The sequence below is a fragment of the Pseudorca crassidens genome, chromosome X (assembly GCF_039906515.1).
Source record: "Pseudorca crassidens isolate mPseCra1 chromosome X, mPseCra1.hap1, whole genome shotgun sequence".
Classification (NCBI taxonomy): domain Eukaryota; kingdom Metazoa; phylum Chordata; class Mammalia; order Artiodactyla; family Delphinidae; genus Pseudorca; species Pseudorca crassidens.
This window is the reverse complement of record NC_090317.1, coordinates 34,323,294-34,346,962: the sequence shown is the minus strand read 5'-3', so window position 1 is coordinate 34,346,962 and position 23,669 is coordinate 34,323,294. Positions and strand designations below refer to the sequence as shown.

The window sequence follows — 23,669 nt, the reverse complement described above, 5'->3', positions numbered from 1 at the left end:
CACTAGCATTCACTCTTGACGGTGTATACTCTGTGGGTTTTGACAAATATATAAGGACATGTATCCTCCATTATAATAGTTTCACTGCTCTAAAAACCACTGTGCTTTGCCTGTTCATCTTTCTCTCCCCTATAACTCCTGGCAATCACTGATTTTTTTCTTTTTTCTTTTTTTTACTGTCTCCATAGTTTTACCTTTTCCAGAATGACATATAATTGGAATCATACAGTATGTAACCATTTCATTTTGGCTTCTTTCGCTTAGTTATATGAATTTAAGGTTCCTCTCTGCCTTTTTGTGGCTTGATAGCTCAATTTTTTAATGCTGAATAATACCCATTGTCTGAATGTACCACAGCTTATTTATCCATTCAGCTGCTTAAGAACATCTTACTGCTTCCAAGTTTTATCAGTTATACATAAAGCTGCTATAAGTACCCATTTGCAGATATTTGTGTGGACATAAGTTTTCAACTCATTTGGGTACATATCAAGGAATGTAATTGCTGAATTGTGTGGTAAGAATATGTTTAGTTCTGTAAGAAACTGCCAAACTGTCTTCTGAAGTGACTGTACCACTTTGCATCCTTATTAGCAATGAATGAGAGCTCCTGTTGCTCCAGATCCTTGCCAGCATTTGATGTGGTCAGTGTTTTGGATTTTTGCCATTCTAGTAGATGTGTAGTGGTACTCCTTCACTTTTTAAAAAAAATAAATTTATTTATTTATTTTTGGCTGTGTCGGGTCTTTGTTGCTGCGTGCAGGCTTTCTCTAGTTGCGACGAGCAGGGGCTACTCTTCATTGCAGTGCACGGGCTTCTCATTGTGGTGGCTTCTCTTGTTGCAGAGCACAGGCTCTAGGCACATGGGATTCAGTAGTTGCAGCATATGGGCTCAGTAGTTGTGGCTCATGGGCTCTAGAATTCAGGCTCAGTAATTATGGTGCATGGGCTTAGTTGCTCTGTGCATGTGGGATCTTCCTGGACCAGGGCTTGATCCCATGTCCCCTGCATTGGCAGGCAGATTCTTAACCACTGCACCACCAGGGAAGCCCCTCCTTCACTTTTGAAGGATAATTTCATTGGATATAGAATTCCATCTTGTTTTTCTTTTTCGACACTTTAAAAATTCTACTCTACTGTCTTCTCGATTTCATGCTCTCTGATGAGAAGCCTGCTGTAATTCTTACCTTTTTTCCTATATAAGAAAGTAAGTTCTTCCACTCCCCACTAATTTAGCTTCTTTTAAGTTTACTTTTTCCTTTTTTTTTTCCAGTTTATTATTATACGCTTATGTGTAGTACTTTTGGAATTTTTCTGCTTAGTGTTCTCTGAACTTTCTGGATCTGTGGCTTGGTTTCTGTTATTAATTCTGGAAAGTTCTAAGCCTGTCTCCTTCTAATATTCCATATATGCGTATGTTTGATATTGTCATTTTGATAGTTTCCTTTTGATATTGTCCTGCAGTTCTTACATATTCTGTGCTATATTTTTTCATTATTTTTTCTTTTTGCATTTCAGTTTGGGAAGTTTCTATTGACTTACCGTTAAGCTCACTGATTCTTTACTCACCTTGTCCAATCTGTTTAAGAGCCCATCAGAGGCATTCTTCTTTTCTGTTACAGTGTTTTTGATTTCTAGCATTTCTTTTAAATTCTGCCAGAGTTCCCATCTTTCTGCATTACTCATCTGTTTTTGCACATTGTATTTTTTTCAGTAGATCCCTTAACATATTAATTATAGCTATTTTAAGTGCCTAGTCTGATAATTCCAAAATTCCTGCCATATCTGAGTCTGGTTCTGACACTTGTCTTGCTTCTTCAGATTGTTTTTTCCTGCCTTTTTACATACCATGGAATATTATTTTGAAGGTTAGACATGTTGTATTGGATAATACGAACTGAGGTAAGTAGGCCATCAATGTGAGAATTTATGTTAATCTGGCTAGGAGTCAGTCTTTATAAAATATTTACTATAGTTGTAGTTGCCAGAAACTCCAAATTCATCTAGTGTCCTTACTTTTCTCTCCTTTCTTAACGTGGAATCCCATAAAAAGTAGTCCTTTTAAAATAAAAGTATGTGTCTTACAGGTCTTTTCAGCTGTAATCTACTGTTATTGTACTGGTGCTGTGGTGTCAAGATGTGGAGGCCTATATAACCTCCCATTTAAATCTCATTATTTTACCTGGGCCTGTTATCTTCACAAGTGTTGGGTTTTGTTTTTTGGGGGGTTTTTTTGTATCGCTTCCTCTTTTTTTGTTTTTCCTCAGTTCCCCCTTGGGTGAGATGGGAAGATTACAGGAGGCTAGAATGAAAAGAATGCCATTTTCCTAGGGACCTGGGACAAGGCTCTGGTAAAGTTCTTTCCCCTGAAAAGTAGGCCTCTCTTATGAAGAACATTCTGGGAATATTTCAAAATGGTTACTTTTCCTATCTTCCTGCTAAACCATGAAATTTTCCTTAGCTTTTCACACTGAGAACCTAGCAGGGTTCCTGGAGGTAAAGCCCACAAAAGTGTGGGGACTTCCCTAAGACTGTGGCCCCTAGGAGTTTCTTACTTTCACATTAGCCCACACTCAGCCTCCAGCAATTTGTTAAAGTTACCATTGAGATACAGCTACCAATTTATGGCTTCAGTGGTTTCTGCTCCATTTAAGGAGATCTCAGCTGTGACTCACTGAATTTTCTTGTCTCTCCAGATTTCAGGATGGTGGCTTGCTCTGTGACCTTGGTTCTCTTATGGGTCCAAGAAAAATTGATTTTCACTTTGTTCAGCTTTTTTCTTGTTGTGAGGATAATTGTGATCACTTCCAAGTTCTTTACATTTAGGAGCTGAAACTGTAAGTGAGCCTTTGCTCTTTGTATTTGAGTTTACACTTTAATTTGGCTTCAGCCTTCATTGTTTGAGGCATGTGAGAGCCAATGAAATTTACATTGTTCACTTACTCTCTCTTCTTATCAGAAAATGTCCTAATTCATGAACACTCATACCATATTAAGTAAAATGTTTTAGCTGCATATAACAGAAAAACCTAAAATAACAGAAATTCAAACATGATAGGAGTCATTTCCCTCTCATGTTAAAGAATTCTGGAGGTAGGCAGCCCATAGCTGATGCAGAGATACCCTGGGGACACAGAGATTCAATTTCTTTCTTTCTCCTATAATAGCCTTAACATGTAATATCCAGCTGAGAATGGCTGGTGATTCTCCACCTATTAAACATACTGACAAGTAGAAAGAAAACAGGGTGTTCAGGGAAAATGAGGTTGTCTTCCCCTCTTTCAGAAACTGTCAGAATAGTTTTATCCTCTTCTATGTTGCATGTGAAAAATAATTTTTTTAAAAAATTGGCAAAAAATAAACATTTTAGGTAGTTATCCCCTTCCATTTTCCCCAGAATTTATAGATTGCCAAAAAGTCTATGACCACACCTAACTGTAAGGGAACCTGGGAAATAAAGTCTTTTTTGCTGGGTACATTGGTACCCCAACTAAAACAATGGTACAGTTATTAAGTAAGGAAGGAGAATATACATTGAGTGGATAAATAATAGACCCTGTCTATAAGACGCAAAATCAATAGTATTTGAAAGCTACTATCAAGTTGACTTAAATTAGAGCTATGTTGCTAAAATAAAAAAACTTTTTAAAGCCTCAACAACTGCAATTGACCTTGTTTATACTGACTAGTGGGATAAAAACAGAGTCAAAACAAATAACTGTTTAAAACAAATTTCTAACAGGTCTTGCTTTGAATTTCTAGGGATGGAATAAATATGTTTCTATGATGGTTCATTTCCACACAATGGCTCGATTATTAGGCAAAAACTAATCAGCATAATTGTTGGATTTTGTAGGTAAAGAAGAAAGGCCACGTCAGGCTGCTGGCTTTCTAATGGGGGATGTTTGGGTTGGGAGAGACGAAGGAAATAGGAAAGCCATTGCTTCTTGGACTTTATACTTTACACGTTTGATTCAATTACAGCAACTATAAAAGTAATTTGTTTTTCTTAACAAAAGGGGGTCAGGAATCACTACTAGACAGTTATTATCTAATTATTAAATTCAACTGGAGAGGTGAATGCATCAGAGGTCTCTGCTTCATTAATAAAGATTTATTATTCCCCAAATGGCCAATTCCTCTACAGATTGTTCAGGGTTAACTATATAACACATTCCTAAAGAATAATTAACTTATTAGTTTCATTATCTGAATTTTTTTCCTAATTCTCTATGTGATGCCACTTTAAAAAAAACTGTGTAGTTATGAGGTTTAAACTTATGCTGCATTTTGTTTCAGACAAGTAATCAGGTTTATAACAATATCAGCCTAGTTAACAGGGAATTCTTTAGTTTCCATATTTTCACTGCAGCGTTTTGAAACTAAGAAAAAAAGGAGAGAAAAGTTCCCAGAATGTTGAAAATTCCTCTTTAAATATAGTCAGGAGTTAAATAATGGCAACTCCTGTGGTTGAGAAAGAAAGATTGAAATGGATGAAGTACTGGCATTGACATATGCAAAGTATTAATAAATAAATTATTCTATGTATCATATTAGAGGAATATAACAAAATAATATATGAACAAAGAAATTGATGCTTTTTTTGGGAATTACAAAAGATTAGCTCAATCAATTCCTTATACATCACTGTGATGTTTGAGATTTACTGTGATGTCTCTGAGGTCCTGTAACTAGATCATAAGGTGCCTTCTCATTCATTAAAGAATATAAACTGTGTTCAGTGTTGCCTTACAGAAAATGTCATTTTGTTGAAAAGGCATAATCCATATAATGTATATATGGTAATTGTCAGCTAAATAGAAGAGCAAATGAACTGAATCATCCAATTAACCATTTAGACAAGTGAAGATATATTTGGGTCAAATAAAGGTACTCAGGGTACTCAAGTTTACTCTCAGAAATCACTTAGAAGCAGTTTGCTCGCTGTGGTGCGAATGAGCACTTAATACATTAACAGTGGCCCTTAGATGATACCCAAGGTATCTCAGCAAAGTACTATTTCTCTATTGCTTGATTAGGATGACTAAAGGCTATAAGGAGTAATTTGCTCAGAATATGCAGAGTATCTTACTATCATTATCAAAGTAAGTTTAAAAAAACAAACTTAATATTTTAATTTCTTTCATTATATTGTCCTACTGTCTTAAGCATCTCTCAGCCCCTATACTGTGAGGGGAAATGGTTTACTCCTTTAAAATATACCTAGGACTAAAATAGAGTCAAACAATATCCCTTTATATTTAACTATTGTGCTAACTTCCAAAACTCTAAATTAATAAATAGCAAACAGAACTTAGCATATAAGATTGGATGCACATGAAAAATAAATTGAAAAAAATGGCAAAAATAAACATTTTAGGGAGTTATCTCCTTATATTTTCCCCAGAATTTATAGATTTCCAAAAAGTAATTATTTTATGATTGAGTTAGAGAAAATTATTTACCAGTCTTTTTACCAATCAAAAGCACATCTCCTCTCAGATTCATAGTGCTTTTAAAAAATAAATATGTTATTCTAAAATCAATTCAAGTACTATGAGATCCTTTAGGTATCTGACTATTATGGACTAAATGCTTATGTCCCCTCAAAATTCATATGTCGAAGCTCCAACTCCCCAGTGTGACGGTATTAGGAGGTGGGACCTCTAGGAGGTAATTATGTTTAGATGAGGTTATAAGTCTGTGGTTCTCATGATGGGATTAGTTGTCTTATAAGAAACCAGAGAGCTCACTTGCTTCCACACGCATTCATTCTCATATTCATTCTCTCTCCCTCTTTCTTCCTCACCCGCCTCTATGTGAGGAGATGGGAGTCGAAAACCCAGGAAGAAGTTTCTCACCAAAAATTGAATTGTCCAGCACCTTGATTTTAGACTTCCCAGCCTCCAGAGCTGTGAGAAATAAGTGTCCATTGTTTAAGTCACTCAGTTTATGGTATTTTGTTGTAGCGACACGAGAAGGTTAGCCAGCCTCCTACTATTGAACATTTACCTTTTAAGTATTTTTGTTCCATAAGATGTTATACCTGATATATTAGAAGGAAACATTTTCTTGTATCTGAGATTTTTCCTCAGAAAGAATTTCTTGAAAATAAATGTCTCTCTGTGAAGTTATTCATATTGTCTTAGCCTGGGTTTCTTCCAAATAGAACCTAGAACAAAGGCTTGCATGAGGTTTGTTTTGTTTTGTTTTGTTTTTGTTTGGAAAGTAATCTGAGTTTGAAGGATTGATTGAGGGCCCATGGAGAATGACACCTAGGATAAAGGAAAAGCAGTAGTTGGTAGCCTAATGCTCAGGCTCACAGGAACTTCTGAGGTATCATATAGAGTGCATTTCTAAAGTTTCTGTGGCAGGATAAATGGCAAAAGCACTTATTCATTGACTCTCATCCTCTTTTGTTTGAGGGTTGTTCCATGTGGTGTTAACTCCCTCCCAGTTCTTGGTAGCACATATACAATTGCTAAGGGTGCTCTCATAGGTGACCCATGCTGCAACAACAGAGAAATCCTAGGGCCATAAATGAGAGAAATGTGGGAGCTTTTTGAGGCAGTTGGTGTGAAGTAGGATAAAGCCTGCACAAAACTGTTCTTGATAGGCATGGCTGGATTCCGAGTTGATGCTAAGATTATGTGAGGTGAAACAAGAAGTGCCTAATACTATTATGCTCTCCACTAAGTCCAATTATTCTTGAAGTTGGTGGCCAGTCACAATATCTATACAAGACTTGATACAGGAACATTATTGGAAGAAGCTACACTCTGCTTGTTGTTACTGATTTTGAGGATATAGTTAATATCTACTCCCCCCTGCTTTACACATTCTAGATTTTTCTCATCCATGACCAACATTTCAACAAGTCTAATTTTCTTGTCTGGAGTATGGTGGCAGCCAAGACATTTATTCCTGAGGTGTCTGAGATATTAGTTTCTTCATCTTTGTTGGGTCATGTTTGCTGTAATTACCTATTATGAATTTTTTTCCTTTATATTAATCACCATGTAAAGAAATGAATAAGTGAATCACACTCTACACTACTATCAAAAGTGAATAAGAGGGTACATTTCCCAAACTCATCAATAATAGAAATTGTTAGTAAAAACAAAATTGCCTATATCATAGATGAAAAATAGGATCTTGTTGCTTTAATTTTGTTATTTGATTTCTATAGAATTAAACATATTTTTATATAGTTCTTGTCCTTTTCATTTAAAAAATTTTGAAAACCATATTCTTCTCCTTTTCCTATTATTCTGTTGTACATTTATCTAATTTGTGTTGATGTTTAAACCCCCAAATGTGAATGACCCTTGATAAACAGATTTGGGACAATGGCAGTTTTCTAGTGCCTTTCAAATTGTACTGGGTAGGTTGTTACTTATTTCCCTCCACCAGTTGTAAAATCCAATGTTAAAACAAAGAATTCTCAACCATCAAACTTTAGTTTAAAACACAGGATTATGGTGAGTAGAGCCCTCTTTCTATAAAAACTAAAAGGAGTGCATTTTTAAAGTGTCTACTATATTGATATTTCTGGAGTAAAGTGTCATTAATTACTTGAAAATATTTTCTGGTTCTGCTTAGATAATAGAATCAAAGTATTTGAATGAGATATGTTCATGCATATTACTCTAATTTTCCTCACTATTTATCACCAAGGTAGGATATCAATTGTGTTTGCAGGTTTATCGTCTTTTTCAGCACCATTTACATTATGTGGGCTTCCTTAAAATTCATATCATGGAACAAATTTCATTTTCTGCTCAAGAGCGCTGTTTAATTTACATTCAATGTGTTCTGTTGTTTGGGATTTAGGCTCTTTCAGAAAATAGTTTCAACAGAACACTTCCTGAGGCAGGAATTCTAAGTTGCAGAATATCATTGAAAAAATTTAGACAAGTACCTGTTCATTAATTACGCCCAGTATGTAAATTAGCTTTTGAGTAGAAGTTACAGAAAGGCAAATTTTGGTTCAAAACAAAGAGAATAGTTTAATAATTTTAACTGCTTAAAAATGGAGAATACTACCTCAAAGTTAGTGAGTTCTCAATCACTATCAGTGTTAAATGTCCAGGACACAATTGTTTTAGAGGGAGATCATGCTTGGAGTAAGAGGTTCACCTAAACTTATGTCTGTATAAGGATGGACTAGGCTCTACTGCATTAACAGACAACCCTAAAATAGGCTTAGGACATCAAAAGTTTCTCACATGCTTAAAGTCCAAGGAAGGTCAGTGGGGGTGTGCAGTTGGCCCTGCCCATCATTGTTACTTAAGGACTCTGGTTGTTGGAGGTGTCATCTTGGCATGAGCTTCCATTATCATCAGAGCACCAGAATGGGAAAATGGTGAATCACACAATATGTCTTAAAGCTTCCCCTATAAGCGACACTCCATTTTGTTGGCCAAATAAAAACACATTGCCTAACTTCAACAGAAGCTGAGAGTGCCATCCTACCATGATGCTACAGAGAAAACTAGATTTGTGAACAGCACTAGGAGCAAACATAGTGTCCAAATATCTTCATTTTTGGAACAGTTTTGCTTCCAGATATCAGAAAGCCAATACAAGAATATAGACAGAGACTTGACTTCTCTGCATTTGGTGTCTCTATGAAAGGGTTTCATGGAAGCAAACATGTGAGTATAACCAAAAAATTAATGAATGTTTTCTGTATACTAAATACCATATTTGGAGGAATATTGTCTCTTTCAAGAATGAATGGAGAGAAAAGAACCATATATAGAAAGTTTGAAAAATCAATACTACAGGACAAGTTAAAGAGAAGACTCAGATATAAACTACTAGCAAATCCAGTTATGATATTTCAAAGAATACTTTATCCCTTCTTATGTAGTAGAAGAAATCATGAAGTCTATATAATAAGAGTAGAATATAAAACGTGAGAATATACTGACATGAAAAACAACAGAGGGGTTAGAGTAATTAATGGACAGGAATGGAGCCCTGGCCACCTTGAAGAGAATCATTCAACATATTTCTCTAATCTGTCTACGTATTTTCATACTATCACCATTCAAGTCCAAGTCACCATAGTCCCTCATTTGAACTATTTCAGTAGTCTCCTGATTGGTTGCCCTGCCATCTCTTTTACTACCCCAACTAATCTTATTTCCAAAATGCAAACATACTGATATTTTTAAAATATAAATATTATTTTTTCACTCCTTTCTTAACACACTTCAAGGCTTCATACTGCACGAGAAAACACAGACAAACACACAATCTTTACTATAGCCTACAAGGGATTAAATGATCTTGCCTTTATCTACATTTCCAAATCCATCTCATGCCAATGGGAGGTATACTCATTCCACCAAGTCGAACGATGCGGTTTTAGAGGAGAATAATATGTATTCTCTGGAGGAGATATATTGAAGATGAAGGTGCTCATACCTGATTCATGTCTGAAAAATCCAAAGCAGAAAGACTAGATGTGACTTGTAGGGTAGAAGAACAAAAATACACGGCTATTTGGAAATAGCTCACACCTTTGGGGATTGGCTTCTATAACTAGGTGTGTGCTTCTCATGTTTCCCATAAGGTAACTGTGGATCCCACAGAAGGAGCTCAGCTTGGTCATCCTGTAAAATACCTGTAGGGGCAAAGTGACTCAAAAACGTAAAGGTACTATGTGTTTTTCCTCTCTCTGGCTGCTTTTACAATTAAGAAAAAAATCTCTAGGTTTCAGCAGGTTTTCTATGCTGAACCTACATGTAGTTTTCTTTGTATTTATCCTGCTTGAGGTAGCACATCCTGAATCTGTAAGTTGGTATTACCTCTCAATTTTGGAAATTCTTAGGCATTGTCTCTACAAGTGTGGCTTCTGCCTCATTTTCTGATTGTTCTCCTTGTGATGCCAGTTACATGTATGTCAGAATTCTTCCCCATGTCTTGTATGTTTCTTGTGCTCTTTTCTGTTATTTGCCTCTCAGTGTTTCAGTATAGTTTCTCCTCAATCCTCACACATATTTTGTTTCTTCTCTCTTAATCTCTAATATGCTATTAAACCCATCCATTGATTCTTATTTTTAATCATTTTCTCATTCTAGAATTTCTATTTGATTATTTTTTTCAGTTTCTAGTTCTCTGCTGAATTCTTCACCTTGCCACTAAATTTCTTACACTGTTAAAGAAGAACTACAATATCCAGATTTTGCATGTTTGTTTATATAGTTGATTTTTCTTAGTTTTTAGTCAATTTTGTTAGTTTTTGCATACTTTATTATTTTAAATTGAGTGCTGTTTATCGTGTATGACAAAATAATTGAGATTATTTGAAGCTTTGGAAATTGTTATGTTCTAGGGACAATTTAATTTTGCTTCTGGCATGCAGTTAAACTAAGGGCAGATTGTTTTATACCAATCAGGAATTTATCTGATTTAAAGTTGGCTTTAGGTTTTGTGAGGGCTGGTCTATTTCAAGTTCACCCTTACTCTCAGTATATAACCCTTCAGAATCCCAACTTAAAGCCTTAGATGTTTACTGGAGTTCCTCCTCCTTCTTAGGTTTCAAATTCCAATTTCTTTTCCTCCAGATCTGACATATTGTGAATAGTTCTCTTACATTTTCAGTCTCTCATTCACTGCATGTGAATGGACAAATGCTTTGAGAGGAAAAGTGATGCCAAATCAGTCTCACCCTCTTGGTTTCCCTTCTGTTAGAGATCTTGTCTTCACAAGTGCATATCATCTTGGTAGGTTTCATTGCATTCAAACAAATGTTATTTCACATGTTATCCAGATTTTCTAGTTTTCTCAGGAGTAGTATTGGTCTAAAAGCAAGTAGCCCACCATTGCTTGAAGTGGTGCAATTGCTATAAAACTTCTACATCTAATATTCCAGTTGATTCAATAATTAAAACTTACCTTTGCCATAGACTGAATATTTGTATCTCCCCCCATATCCAGATTTCACACATTTGTTTATATAGTCAATTTTTCTTAGTTTTTAGTCAATTTTGTTACTTTTTGCATGCTTTATTTATTTATTTATTTATTTTTAACATCTTTATTGGAGTATAATTGCTTTACAATGGTGTGTTACTTTCTGCTTTATAACAAACTGAATCAGCTATACATATACATATGTTCCCATATCTCTTCCTTCTTGCACCTCCCTCCCTCCCACCCTCCCTATCCTACCCCTCTAGGTGGTCACAAACCACCAAGCTGATCTCCCTGTGCTATGCGGCTGCTTCCCACTAGCTATCTATTTTACGTTTGGTAGTGTATAAATGTCCATGCCACTGTCTCACTTTGTCACAGCTTACCCTTCCCCCTCCGCATATCCTCAAGTCCATTCTCTAGTAGGTCTGTGTCTTTATTGCTGTCTTACCCCTAGGTTCTTCATGACCTTTTTTTTTTTCCTTAGATTCCATATATATGTGTTAGCATACGGTATTTGTTTTTCTCTTTCTGACTTACTTCACTCTGTATGACAGACTCTAGGTCCATCCACCTCCCTACAAATAACTCAATTTCTTTTCTTTTTATGGCTTAGTAATATTCCATTGTAGTTTTTTAAATTGAATGCTGAAATCCTAACCTCCAACATGATCGTATTATGAGGTGGGGCCTTTGGGAGGTAATTAGGTCATGAAGAAGGAGTCTTCAATAATGAGATTAGTACCCTTTTAAAACAGACCTCAGAGAGCTCCCTTGCCCTTTCTGCCCTGTGAAAACAAAACAAAAAGATGGCCATCCTTGAACCAAGAAGTGGGTCCTTACCCGACACCAGATCTGCTGGTGACGTGATCTTGGACTTCCCAGCCTGTAGGACTGTGAGAAAGAAATTTCTGTTGTTTGTAAGCCACACAGTCTATAGTACTCTGTTATAGCAGCCTGAATGAACTGAGACATTCTTGGTACTAATTATAAATATTTGCATAACACATTTAAGAAAAAACAATTTATTTTAATATTTAAAGTTATGTAATCACTTTGGCATATAAAGTTCCACTCAAAATTAATTGCCATAATTATCTGTTGTAGAGTAATGCAACCCCAGATATCCTCAGAAATCTGTGCTGTAGACAGAAACATTAATTTGCTTTTAGCTACTAAACTGTGAATAACAGATCTTATTCATAAATTATGGCCACTAAAAGTAATACTATTTTTGTTTTTTTCTGCCACTCTGAAAATCATTTCAAATGGCTTTGGTAGTTTGTGCTTCCTTAAATTAAGGTATCTTCCTTGGCTATCACTATTTAAATACCTAGGGGTTATTTATTTACTGGTTGATTTACTGATACATTTAATCATTCAAATGTTTATTGACCATCAACTTTGCATTATGTGCATTGCTAGGATGCTGTGTATACAGTGGCGAGTGAAACAGGCAAAGAACTAAAATGCAATAAAGTTAAAGCCATAATTGAGAAATGTGCATATTGTAAAAGGAGCAAAGAAAAAGAGACTAACTCTGCCTGGGCAAGTCAACAAAAGATTCACAGAGTATTGCTAGCCTTTGAACTGAGCCTTGAAAAATCATTAGGAGTTTTCAAGTCTGATGAGTCCTATGGGCTCACATAAAGTGGTTACTAAGTCATTCCATGAGAGATCTTGAAATGATTATTAGCAGCTTAGCATGTGAAAAGGGCCCAAAGCTGGAGAAAGACTAACACTGAAGAATTCCACTCAATTCTGCATGACTAGAACTTGAGGGTTGGATAGTGATGGTGGCAGTTAGCAGAAAAATGGTGAGAAATAAGACGAGAGAGAAAAACTTGAGTATGATGGGTGTTAAAGGCCATGGTAGCAAGTTTGGCCTTCATTTTGTAGGAAGCGGATAGCCATTTAAATGTTTTAAACTGAATTCTGGTTGCATCATAGAGAATGGTTTGGAAAGGGACAAGACTTGGAGGCATGGAAGCCAGGAAGCCAGGAGACTATTGCAGTGATCTAGGTGAGAGCCAGGGAGGAGGAATGGAGAGGGGAGATAATGAGCTCACTGCTATCTGTGTTACCTATTACCTCTGCTTCTATCCATACTCCTTCTTCTTTTCTCATTCATAACTATAATCCATGAGGCTACTCCCTTTCCAATAATTTATTTTATTATTTTTAATATTTAACTGGCAATCATATTTCTATTTCACTCTCTCAAAGTAATTCCTATCACAATACTTCTTTTCAAATACCCAACTTCACTGAAATAAGATTCTTGTTTATATTTTGCTAAATTTTAAATATTTTAACTATCTAACTTTAAATAATGTTCAGTCACATTGAACAGCACAGATTTTATAAAGAATTTTATGAAGTGGATGCCTCACAAATATATTCCAACTATGGTGAGGCTTAATTTTATCAATATATTTTTAGTCCTGCAATATGAATACAATTAGTTTTTCTCTCTCTCAGTCACACATATATTTCACATAGAGGATATTCCAAAGTCATCTTACAATATGAACCATAGAAATTTAATTTGATGGAAGAATCAGATTGTACTCAAAAGAGAAACAATAAATGACCCAAAGAAGGGGGAAAAAAGCTTTCATTTTTTAATAATGTCATTTATCAACTCATTAATTATATTAATAACTTAAATTTGTAAGAGACTTTACAATTTTAAATGGTTTCACGTTCATTTTCCAATTTTAATTAAAAGAAGAACAGTTGTAAAAATGTAGTTAATAATGTGACATTATGGGTCTTAATGTGGAGATAATATCCATTATTTTCAGGATTCTTTAATTTTTTTAATTATTAGAGTGGCACTTGCTGAGTACCTACTATGTGTTTGTGTTTATTTTAAATGCACTGGTAAACAGTAATGGATTTATACAAAGTCCCCTCCTTAATTATCTTATAATTCTATTTTCCCACTGGGGAAATACAAATGGTTGAATAAACATATCATTTAGTGTTAGCAAGGACAATAGTGTGAATATCTAGAGACACACTTTTTATTAAGTTTGGGATATTGAGTCTAGAAAAGGTCTAGATTTATATTATAGCTTTTCATTTCTAAGCAATGCCTTGAAAAAATAATCCTCCACAATTTTAAGGGAACTGCTTTAATTTTAGTGTATAATATTGTCAAGAGAGAGTTTTACTATATTACATTATATACGACAATGTATTTTATTTCTAAACTAATAACATTCTAAACTAATAACACTAAACATTATGCTTAGTGGAAATATTAGCTTTCATATTGCAGACAGAACTTGTTCTGTTCAGGAACTGATTAACCAGGTATGGTTTTCTTATGAACTTTTATTGCCTTAATTCTAGCCATATTCCTAATTCTTATTAATGCTACTACCAGATGGATGAAAAAGAGAAAAGTTTTAAGAAGTCGGTTGTATTGCATGCCTTTCCAATTTTTTCTGATATTTTTACTCTAAACAATGCATATTCCAGCGAGGAGTGAAAGGATTTGTGAGCATATGGGTCCTCATCTGTTGCCACCTGTGAAAATCTGCATTAATCTTTAAATTCTTTCCCTGTTTCCCAAAAAACATTGACAAAGTTAATCATACACAAAGTTAATTAGAATTTAGTTCTGCTAAAATATCTCATCATCTTCAGCAATTCTCTGTACCGCCGGAAGATGCAGTTTAGACAGAATGACTGCACTGATGCTTATCGAAGTAATTGAAAAATGGGAGGGGGTTATTTTAAATTTAATCATTTTTAAGCTCCAACTGTGGAGTATGCTATGAATTGAATTGTGTAACACAACAAGATATGCTGAAGCTGTAACCTCCAGTACCTATGAATGTGACCTTATTTGGAAATAGGGTCTTTGCAGATATAATCAAGTAAATATTCAATCATTAGGGTGGGCCCTATCAATATGACTGGTGTCTTTATAAGAAGAAGAGGGGAGACACAGACATAGACATACAGGGAGAATGCTATATGAAGATAGAGACAGTAATGGGAGTGACAGAGCTGAAAGACAAGGGTTTTCAGGACCCGTGGATTGCTGGCCACGAGCAGAAGGCAAGGAATGATTCTACCCAGAGTACCAGAGGGAGCATGGCCCTGTTGACAGCTTAATTTCAGGCTTACAGCTTCCAGAAGGGTAAGAGGATAAATTTCTGTTGCTTTAAGCCATCTGGTTTGTATACTTTGTTAAAATAGCCACACAAAACTAATATAGAGCGTAAGCACATTATTTTCTTCAAGAGAATAAAGAGCATACAGGCATGTAACTCCAAGTTTACAGGGTTGGATGGGGCCAAGAGGTAGGTGCTTAACAGTGGTCAGTAACTCTGTGCTTCTAAGACATAGTCTGGTTCAAGTAAAGGAATGATTGTTGTTTTCTAATTAGCTGCAAGGAGGTGGATGCTCCTTTTTTTCCTGACTCACTTTTTTTTAAGTAAAGTTTTCACTTTAAGATAATTGTAGATTCACATCAATCAAAACTTTTGGATACTACTGTATTTGCCTGGATTTCATAAAGTAAGAGATCAAAGAGTTAAGCAAAAAGATAAATCTGATCTCATTATGTGAGACTCTTAAATTTAAAATAATGATTAAAGAGGAGTGAATGTTATCACAAATGGAGTTATGACTGATTATGAATAATAATATGAAGGAAGAAAAAAGCACCCAAAGCAGTCACTGAAACTGTAAATGAAGCTTTCTCTTGAACCTAGATTTGTAAAGTGCCGTGATTGTATCGAAGAAGACTTTGAGAAGAGTTTTTAGGCAGGTGATGGCCAAAATGAACTGAATTTGGGGAAAAGGATATAATATTGATGGGTGACAAGAAGATCTTATTGTTAAAGCTCTCTTCTGCTCTTTCAACACTAATCATCATTGAAGAGGATTTTAAAATGTCACTAAAAGTAATTGAAAGAAATGTGTGTATAAGGTGAGAAAGGATTTACCTGCTCTGAACAAATCTGTCAGTGAAATCACCAAACTTCACTTTTTATCAGGAATCATGGGGAAATATATAGATGTTGCCAACTTTTAGAGTATAATTGATTAAAGCAGTGATATTTAGCCTAGAACATAAAAAGAAGGCATAACAGTTTTAAAAACCTTGGAATTTGGGATGATATCAGAAAATGGCAGAGTAGGAAGCTCCAGGCTCTTGTTCTCCCACAGAAATAATTATTTTAAAAAAAACTAAGTACTGGCTAAAATAACTTCATAGGAGTCCTAAAAAATAAATGATGATCAGATATATGATATATGATTTCATATGATATCAGATAAATGATTTACAAATGTTGTCTTTTCACTATTATAATGTCATTTGATGCACAAAAGCTTTTAATTTTAATGAAGTCTAGTTTATTTCTTTTACTGATTGCATGTGCTTTAAGCGTCTTTGTCACCTATAGCAACAATAAATTTTAAAGTGCAATTTCTAGTCACATTATCACCAATCTTCACTCTAGAGGCTTATTTACCTAAGTTCCTATTACTTAATACATCATACCCAGTCTTCAACAAAAAATTACAAAGCATATTGAGAGGCAAGTAAAAAACATGGTCTGAAGAGGCAAAGCAACATCAGAAGTAGATTCAGATATGGCAGAGACATTGAAATTATCATACTGAGAATTTTAAATACTTATGATTAAAATGTTAATGGCTGTAATGGAAAAAATAGAAAGCATGCAAGAACAGATGGATAATGTAAGCAGAGACATATAAAATCTAAGAGAGAATCCATAGGAAATGCCATAAATCAAAAACACTGTAACAGAAATGAATAATGCCTTTGTTGAGCTCATCAGGAGACTGGAAATAGCTGAGGAAATAATCAGTGTGCTTTAAGATATGTCACTAGAAATTTCCTAAACTGAAATACAAATAAAAAAATAATTGAGAAACAGAACATCCAAGACATATGGAACAACTTTAAAAGATATGACATGCATAATTAGAATGCCAAAATGAGAAGAGAGAATATAGCAGAGGAAGTATTTGACATAATTGTAACTAAAATTAATGATAGACACCAAACTGAAGACCAAGAAGTCTCAGAGAACACCAAGAAGAATAAATACCAAAAGTACCAGACATAGATATATCTTATTCAAAACTCAGAAAAGCAAATACAAAGAGAACAACTTGAAAGAGGTTGGCTGGCGTGAGGGTGAGGAGGAGACATGATATTTCTATAGAGACAAGAATTACAGAAGCCTTCTCGTTAGAGACCAAGAAAGCAAGAAGAGAGAGTACAATAAAATATTTAAAGTGTTGAAAGAAATAAACTACTAAACAAGAATTCAATATCCTAGTTCTGTGGAAAATGCCAATGGTAATTTGATAGGCATTGCATTGAATCTGTAGATTGCCTTGGGTAGTATACTCATTTTAACAATATTGATTCTTCCAATCCAAGAACGAGTTATATCTTGCTATCTGTTTGTGTCATCTTCTATTTCTTTCATCAGTGTCTCATAGCTCTCAATGTCACTGAAACTTCATTAGTGCAGTTTAGAGGAAATGCTTAAGATTTGGCATACAGTAAGTCCCCTACATATGATCCTTCAAGTTGCGAACTTTCAAAGATGAGAATGTGCGTTCGCATGTCCAGTCACCTAAGTTAGTTCACGTGTCTGGCATACATTGTCATGTGCATGCATCCTCTACAAGTGGTTGTGGTTTTGTGTACTTTACTGTATAGAGTACAGTAGTACAGTATCTTTATTTCAAGCCCAGGATGTCTGGAAGCAAGCGTAAAAGCAGCAGTGATATAGCTGGTACTGTACTGTACTTTTCAAGATACTGTAGTGTAAAGATTAAAAATGTTCTCTTTATTTTTTGTGTTTGTTTTTTATGTATTTTTGTGTGAAAAGTCTAAATCTATTACAGTACAGTACTGCATAGCCAATTGTGTTAGTTGGGTACCTAGGCTAACTTTATCGGACTTATGAACAAATTGGACTTACAAACTGTGCTCTTGGAAGGGAACTGGTTGGTATGTAGGGAACTTACATACATATTAAGCGATAAGAGGCACAATGTTTTCCATACAGTTTCATGTATAAATATTGATATGCACTTGGGCCGGAGCTGTGATGGATCAGCCGATATGCACCATTTTTTTGTCAGGGATGATACCGTCTCTGCCCTTTGAGCACTGGAGGGAGAGTTGCCCCATGCACTTCATCCTCCAAGGCACTGCCCTTGCGGGGAGGGGCTGCTTTGGATCTTGCCATGGCACTGCTCGCTGACGTCCCGGTTGTTGGCTTTGTCACTCATTTTATTTCCTGCCCCTTTTGCCCTGTCATCTCACTCTACCTCACACTTGGGGAAAGAGGTCCTGCTGCATTCGCCCAGCACCAGGAACATCATCACGAACTCTGACGGACACGGGGCCGGGCAGGTCCAGGCTGCCGGACCTCACAGCCGTGGGGATCTGGTCAGTGGTCGGGTATCTCAGACTGGGTCCTGAGCTGAAGCTGGACACAGACTGGGTTTCCGAGTCATTTTCAGACACAGAGGTGCTACATTTGTCATCTTGAGAAGCCTCGGAGGCCACAGAAATGGCATCCAGCTCGGGCTTGCGCCCCGACAGGTTCTCTGTGGTCGCGCTGCCACCTTTGGCCCTGATGCCGCGGCTGTGAGGCCCTAGTCGCACTGGCGTGCTGCTTCTCGTGCATCGTGTCCGAGATCGTCTCCAGGTTCCTCAGGGCCATCTTGTATTCGCCCTTCACCATGACAGCTTGGCCTACAGGTCGTCCACTATCTTCCTGAGTTTGTCCTCCAGCTGCCACATGCGGTCCATGGCCGTGTTGTACCTGGTCGCAGGCTCCTTGTGCAGTCTTGGTCAGCTCCGCCTCCATGACACTCTGTGTGGCTGATTCAGCATCTCCTGCGAGGCCGAGTCGAACTGCCGCTTGACATCCTCCAGCAGGCACTGCTCGGCCACGGGGATAGTCTCCGTGGCGGCTCAGGAGGTCCTGCGTGGTTCTCAGAGCTTCCAGCTGAGCCAGCCTCGCCGCCCTCCGCACCTCCCAGTAGGGCTTCGGATCTTCCACGGCTTTGCGAGTTTTCTTCACCAGCTTGTCCGGTTTCACCGTCGCTTCTACCAGAACAGAGCAGAACTTGTGACAGATGTCCTCAAGTTCAGTTTCGCGTCTGTTGATATCATCTGTGGATTGATTGAATGTCGTTAGTTCTCCCTGGATCCGGGGGTCCACCTTCCTCCTCCTCCTGCCCCAGCTCCATCCCTTCCTTCTCTTCCTCAGAGTACGAGTCCCCCTTTGGAGGGACCGCGGGGAGTGGTGGCCGCGGGCTCCGCCCCACCCGACGCTATCAGGAGGCACTGCTGGCTTGTGTAGTTTTAAAGAACAGCAAGAACCACAGGGCCAAAAAAAAGTAAGCAAAACAAGAGAGTCAGGAAAGGAAGATGGACAGACATATAAGAACGAGATTACATAGAACTTCACAAGCCATAAAATATTTGGATTATATTCTAAATCTGAAGGGAAACCATGAATCAAGATACTCTAATTTATATATTTTTTCTTTTGCTAATACATTACTGAGGGTAAATTTATGTAGAGTGAAATACACAGATCTTAAGTGTACAGATCAATTAATATTTACAAATATATATGCCTTGCTCTCAGACCAAATAAAGAACATTTCCATTACACCCAAAAAGGTCCTTCACAAATATTTCCAGTCAGTACCTTTGCCCTGCTACCCTCTACCACCATGCAGACAAATAACTATTCTAATCTCTATCACCAAAGATTGATTTTTAATGTCAACATGATACATTGACAAGCTGTAAGATATACATGATGTTTATGTCCCTACACATGCTGAATGAACTAATAAGATGCAGATGGGGTGGGAGACAAAATTATCAATATCAGGGAGAAAGCACTGCCCAAGAGATATATGAAATTCTTCCATAGCCTGATTAGAAGATGGCAAGAGTCTTGAAGTATATGAATACCTTCTTTATCTAATTTGCTCATATTAGTAATTTCTTTTCTTTACCTCACTACATTACAATCTGACTTCTTGTTTCCTGATAAATTAGTTTCAAATTTATAACAGATTGGAAATTGGACTTATTTGATATTTGGAGTTTTTCAGAAGAAAGCCACTTTATTTTACTCTGTGTAGAAATCAATGTTAGAAATAGCAATATTAGAAATATTCTATTAAATCAGATAGGATTTTGTAAATGGCAAGGCCCATCTTCGAGCTCTGAAAATTATTATTTCACAGAAATGATAGAAGCAACAAAAATCACTAATTCTTTTCTACTTAAAGATTAACCTTACTAAAATAATGTAACTATCAGGGAAAGCATGATTCATTTGATTTAATCTCAGGTATATTAAGGGGAATTTAGAGGTTGCTAAATTGTTGCTCTAAAAGCAACAATGCTTTTAGAGCTTATTGTTGCAATTTAGTATCCCAAAGGATCTCAGAATAACCAAAGTTAATTTTCAGGAACAGCTTCTAGAGGAATTTTTTCTTGCATGATATCTTTTTTAAACTTGATTTCAGCTCACTGGGAAAAAGTAAGTGGTTCTTAATAATGGGTGGTAATTATTAGTGAAGTTATTTAGAAATGGCTTGAAATATACAGAGAAAACATGAGCATATCAAATAAATATAGCTTTTACTTAACATCTCTATGGATGGATCCTTAGTTCTGGTTCAGTGACTTTGTGACAATAACATTTTATCCTTAATCAAAAAGAAAATTTATCTCAAAATTTCCATTTTAGGTCAGAATGAAAAGGAAAAAGCATGTAGATGGCTACTTGTATAGAACACAGTGTTGCCAGTGTCATCTTCCTTTTCCACTTGGAAGCAACAACTCATGCATGGTAATTACAGACATATCTTATTGAACAGGCCTAACAGATGAACATATTAGCTGAAGGAGGGTGAATCAAGGTCACTTTTGAATCACCTCATACAATAATCTCTTAATTTTCCGGTATTCCTTTAATATGGACTTGCTAGCAAACAACATCTACGAAACATTAAGAAATTTGAAGTGAACGCTGGACAATTTCAGATAATATATTTTATAATGCTTTATTTGTATTTTAGTGTGAAACATTTTATTACTTATAATTTATGAAAAAAATTCTAAAAAGAGTACTATTTACCCAACACACAGCATACAATATACCAAATTATGAGTACCTTTGAATTCCTTTGTGTACCCTTTGATCATACTCCTCTCTCTCCTTTCCTCTCAGAGGTAATGGCAGTTCTAAATATTACTCATAATTTCTTTGATTTTTATTTTAATTTTGCCATGTGAATATGTATCCCAAAACATTATACTCTTTTTCATGTATGTAAATTGTAGAAATAGGATCAGACTATATGTATTCTTCTGTAACTCACTTTGTTCATTCAACTTTATGAGATTCACCCACATTGAGACATACATCTGTAGGTCTTTCAATTTCACCGCTATGTTGTTTTCCATTGTATGAATACATTTGAATTTATTTATCAGTGTTGATGTAAATTTGGATGTCTCCAGTGTTTTGTTTCTAACATCACTGCTATGCACGTTCTTCTGCATGCCACATTGTCTTTATATGTGAGGGCGTCTCTAACGTCTCTATCTACAAGTGGAATTGTTACATAAAAAGATATGTGCATCATCAACTTTACTAGATAATGTTAAATATCATTTTTCCAAAATGGTTCTAATAATTTATACTCCAACAAGCACTGCATTAGAGTTGTAGAAATTCTACATCCTCACAACTCAATAGCAATGTCAGATTTTTCATATTTGCCTAACTGGTGGGTGTGAAATGGTATGATTTCAATATACACTTTCTAGGTTATTTAATAAGTGTATGCATCTATTCATAGAACTTTATTGTCCATTTCTTTTCCCTATTCCAGAAATGCCTGTTCAAGTCTTTTGACCTTTTATCTCTATTAGATTGTTTATATTTATTTTATAGATTTGTAGAAATATTGATACTTTATCTGTCATGGATAATGAATCCTTTTTAGATACATATACTGCATCATCTTCTCCCATTAGGTGGACTGTATTTACCTTTCATTGCAATTGTATAACCACTTGGTAATTGTGAACTCTCTACCTATACTTCAGTCCATTATGTAATTACCAATGTAATTACTAAGTTTTTTTGTGTGTGTCTCTGTACTCCCTTTTTTTTTCTCCATTAGACTGCCAGAGGTTTCTAAATGTTATTGCTATATTTAAAAATTTGGCTTTGTTGATCTCTTTATTTTCTTATATCATTAACTTCTGTTCTTATTTTTGTTAACTGCTTTTGTTTAATTCAGATATATTGATCTTTTTCTAACTTTATTTTTAAACGTTTAGTTTTATTTATTTGGAAAATTGTTCTTGATAAACATGGTTAGAAGTTTGCTGATTTTGTTTTTCAACTCGGGTTCTAGTAGATTGGTGAGGTCTGTTTCATTATTTGTTCTTGTAACTGGAAGTAGATCCTCTGTCTTTTCATTTTAGGAGAAACAGTTATCTATTGTGGTCTTGAAGGGGTGTTTTTATGTGGGCGCATCCCTGTGTAGACTGTGAGTGTACAGTGTTTTTGGTACAAGGGCTGGTTTTGGTATGGCTGCCAACCACACCTTTCCTCAGGGTGTGCTGGCCGTTATCCCCTTGATAGGGCTGTGATTGGTGTTGTGGTGTCTAGAGTTGGGTGGGGCTTCCTCTTTGCTCTGTGGCTATCCTTGCCTTGTCAGGGGTAGGGCCTGTTCCCCAGTTGTTGGAGCAGAAGCCCTGAGGGTCAGGTTCAGTCAGGCTCCATTGCCCTTGGGTGCTTGCCCTGCCCCAAAATAGGTGATTTCTGAAGAAAGTGAGGCCTGTGTGGTCACAGAGGACCTATGCAGCACCTGTGAAGGCATCTGCAGTTCCATTCAATAGCAGCCCAAGGTTGCATCCCTTTCTCTGCTGTGTTTGTCCCAGATCTAGTACGCAGCTATGATGTGAAGTAAGCTGGGGCTTGGGGTTGGGGTGTCTTGGCTGTAGGAATTGAGGTGGCTGTGCTGCTTGCTGCCTCTGTGGCAGTCTTCTCCCAGGACCTGTCTGCCCCAGATCTAGCGCTCAGCTACAGTGTGGAGTGGGCAGAGCTGGGGTGAACTGAACTACTGCATATTCCTGAGCACGCTGACAATGGCCATCGCTGCTCCACAGGCACCACGCCCCAGGCACTTCAGGCTGTCTTTCCATAGCGAGATTGAATCCTCTCCTAGGGCCTGTCTGCCTGAAATTCAGCCCTTAGCATCTGCAGCCTCTTGTGGCACCACCCCATGCATGCACTGACAATGGCTTCCACAGCTCCACCCAGATCACACCTCAGATGCCCTGTTCTTTTTCTGCATAGCTAGATGGAGTCTTTGCCCAGATCTTCTGCTGGACTGCGTTGTGCAGTGAGCAGGACTGGGGTGTTTGCCTCTTTGGTTGGAAGGTGTGGTGAAGTAGCAGTCGCCAGTGCATGGCTCTCTCCACTCTGGTTGTTGGCAAGCCAGCACGTGCACACTCCTCACAAATAGTGCAGGCTTCTCCAGCCTTGCTGTCTGTCTCAGCAGATTTCCCAGCAGGCAAGAGGGCTTGTTTGCTCTGCACAGGACACCAGGACTGGAATGCCCACATTGTGTCTCAAACCGCTCTATCCCCAGGGCGAATGTCCACCCATGCAGAC

General features: G+C 36.7%; 1 pseudogene; it reads right to left on the bottom strand.

The window, feature by feature from the left end:
* Nucleotides 1-18,049: 18,049 nt before the first annotated feature.
* LOC137217053 (SH3 domain-binding protein 5 pseudogene) lies at nt 18,050-19,212 on the bottom strand (annotated as a pseudogene).
* Nucleotides 19,213-23,669: the final 4,457 nt, after the last annotated feature.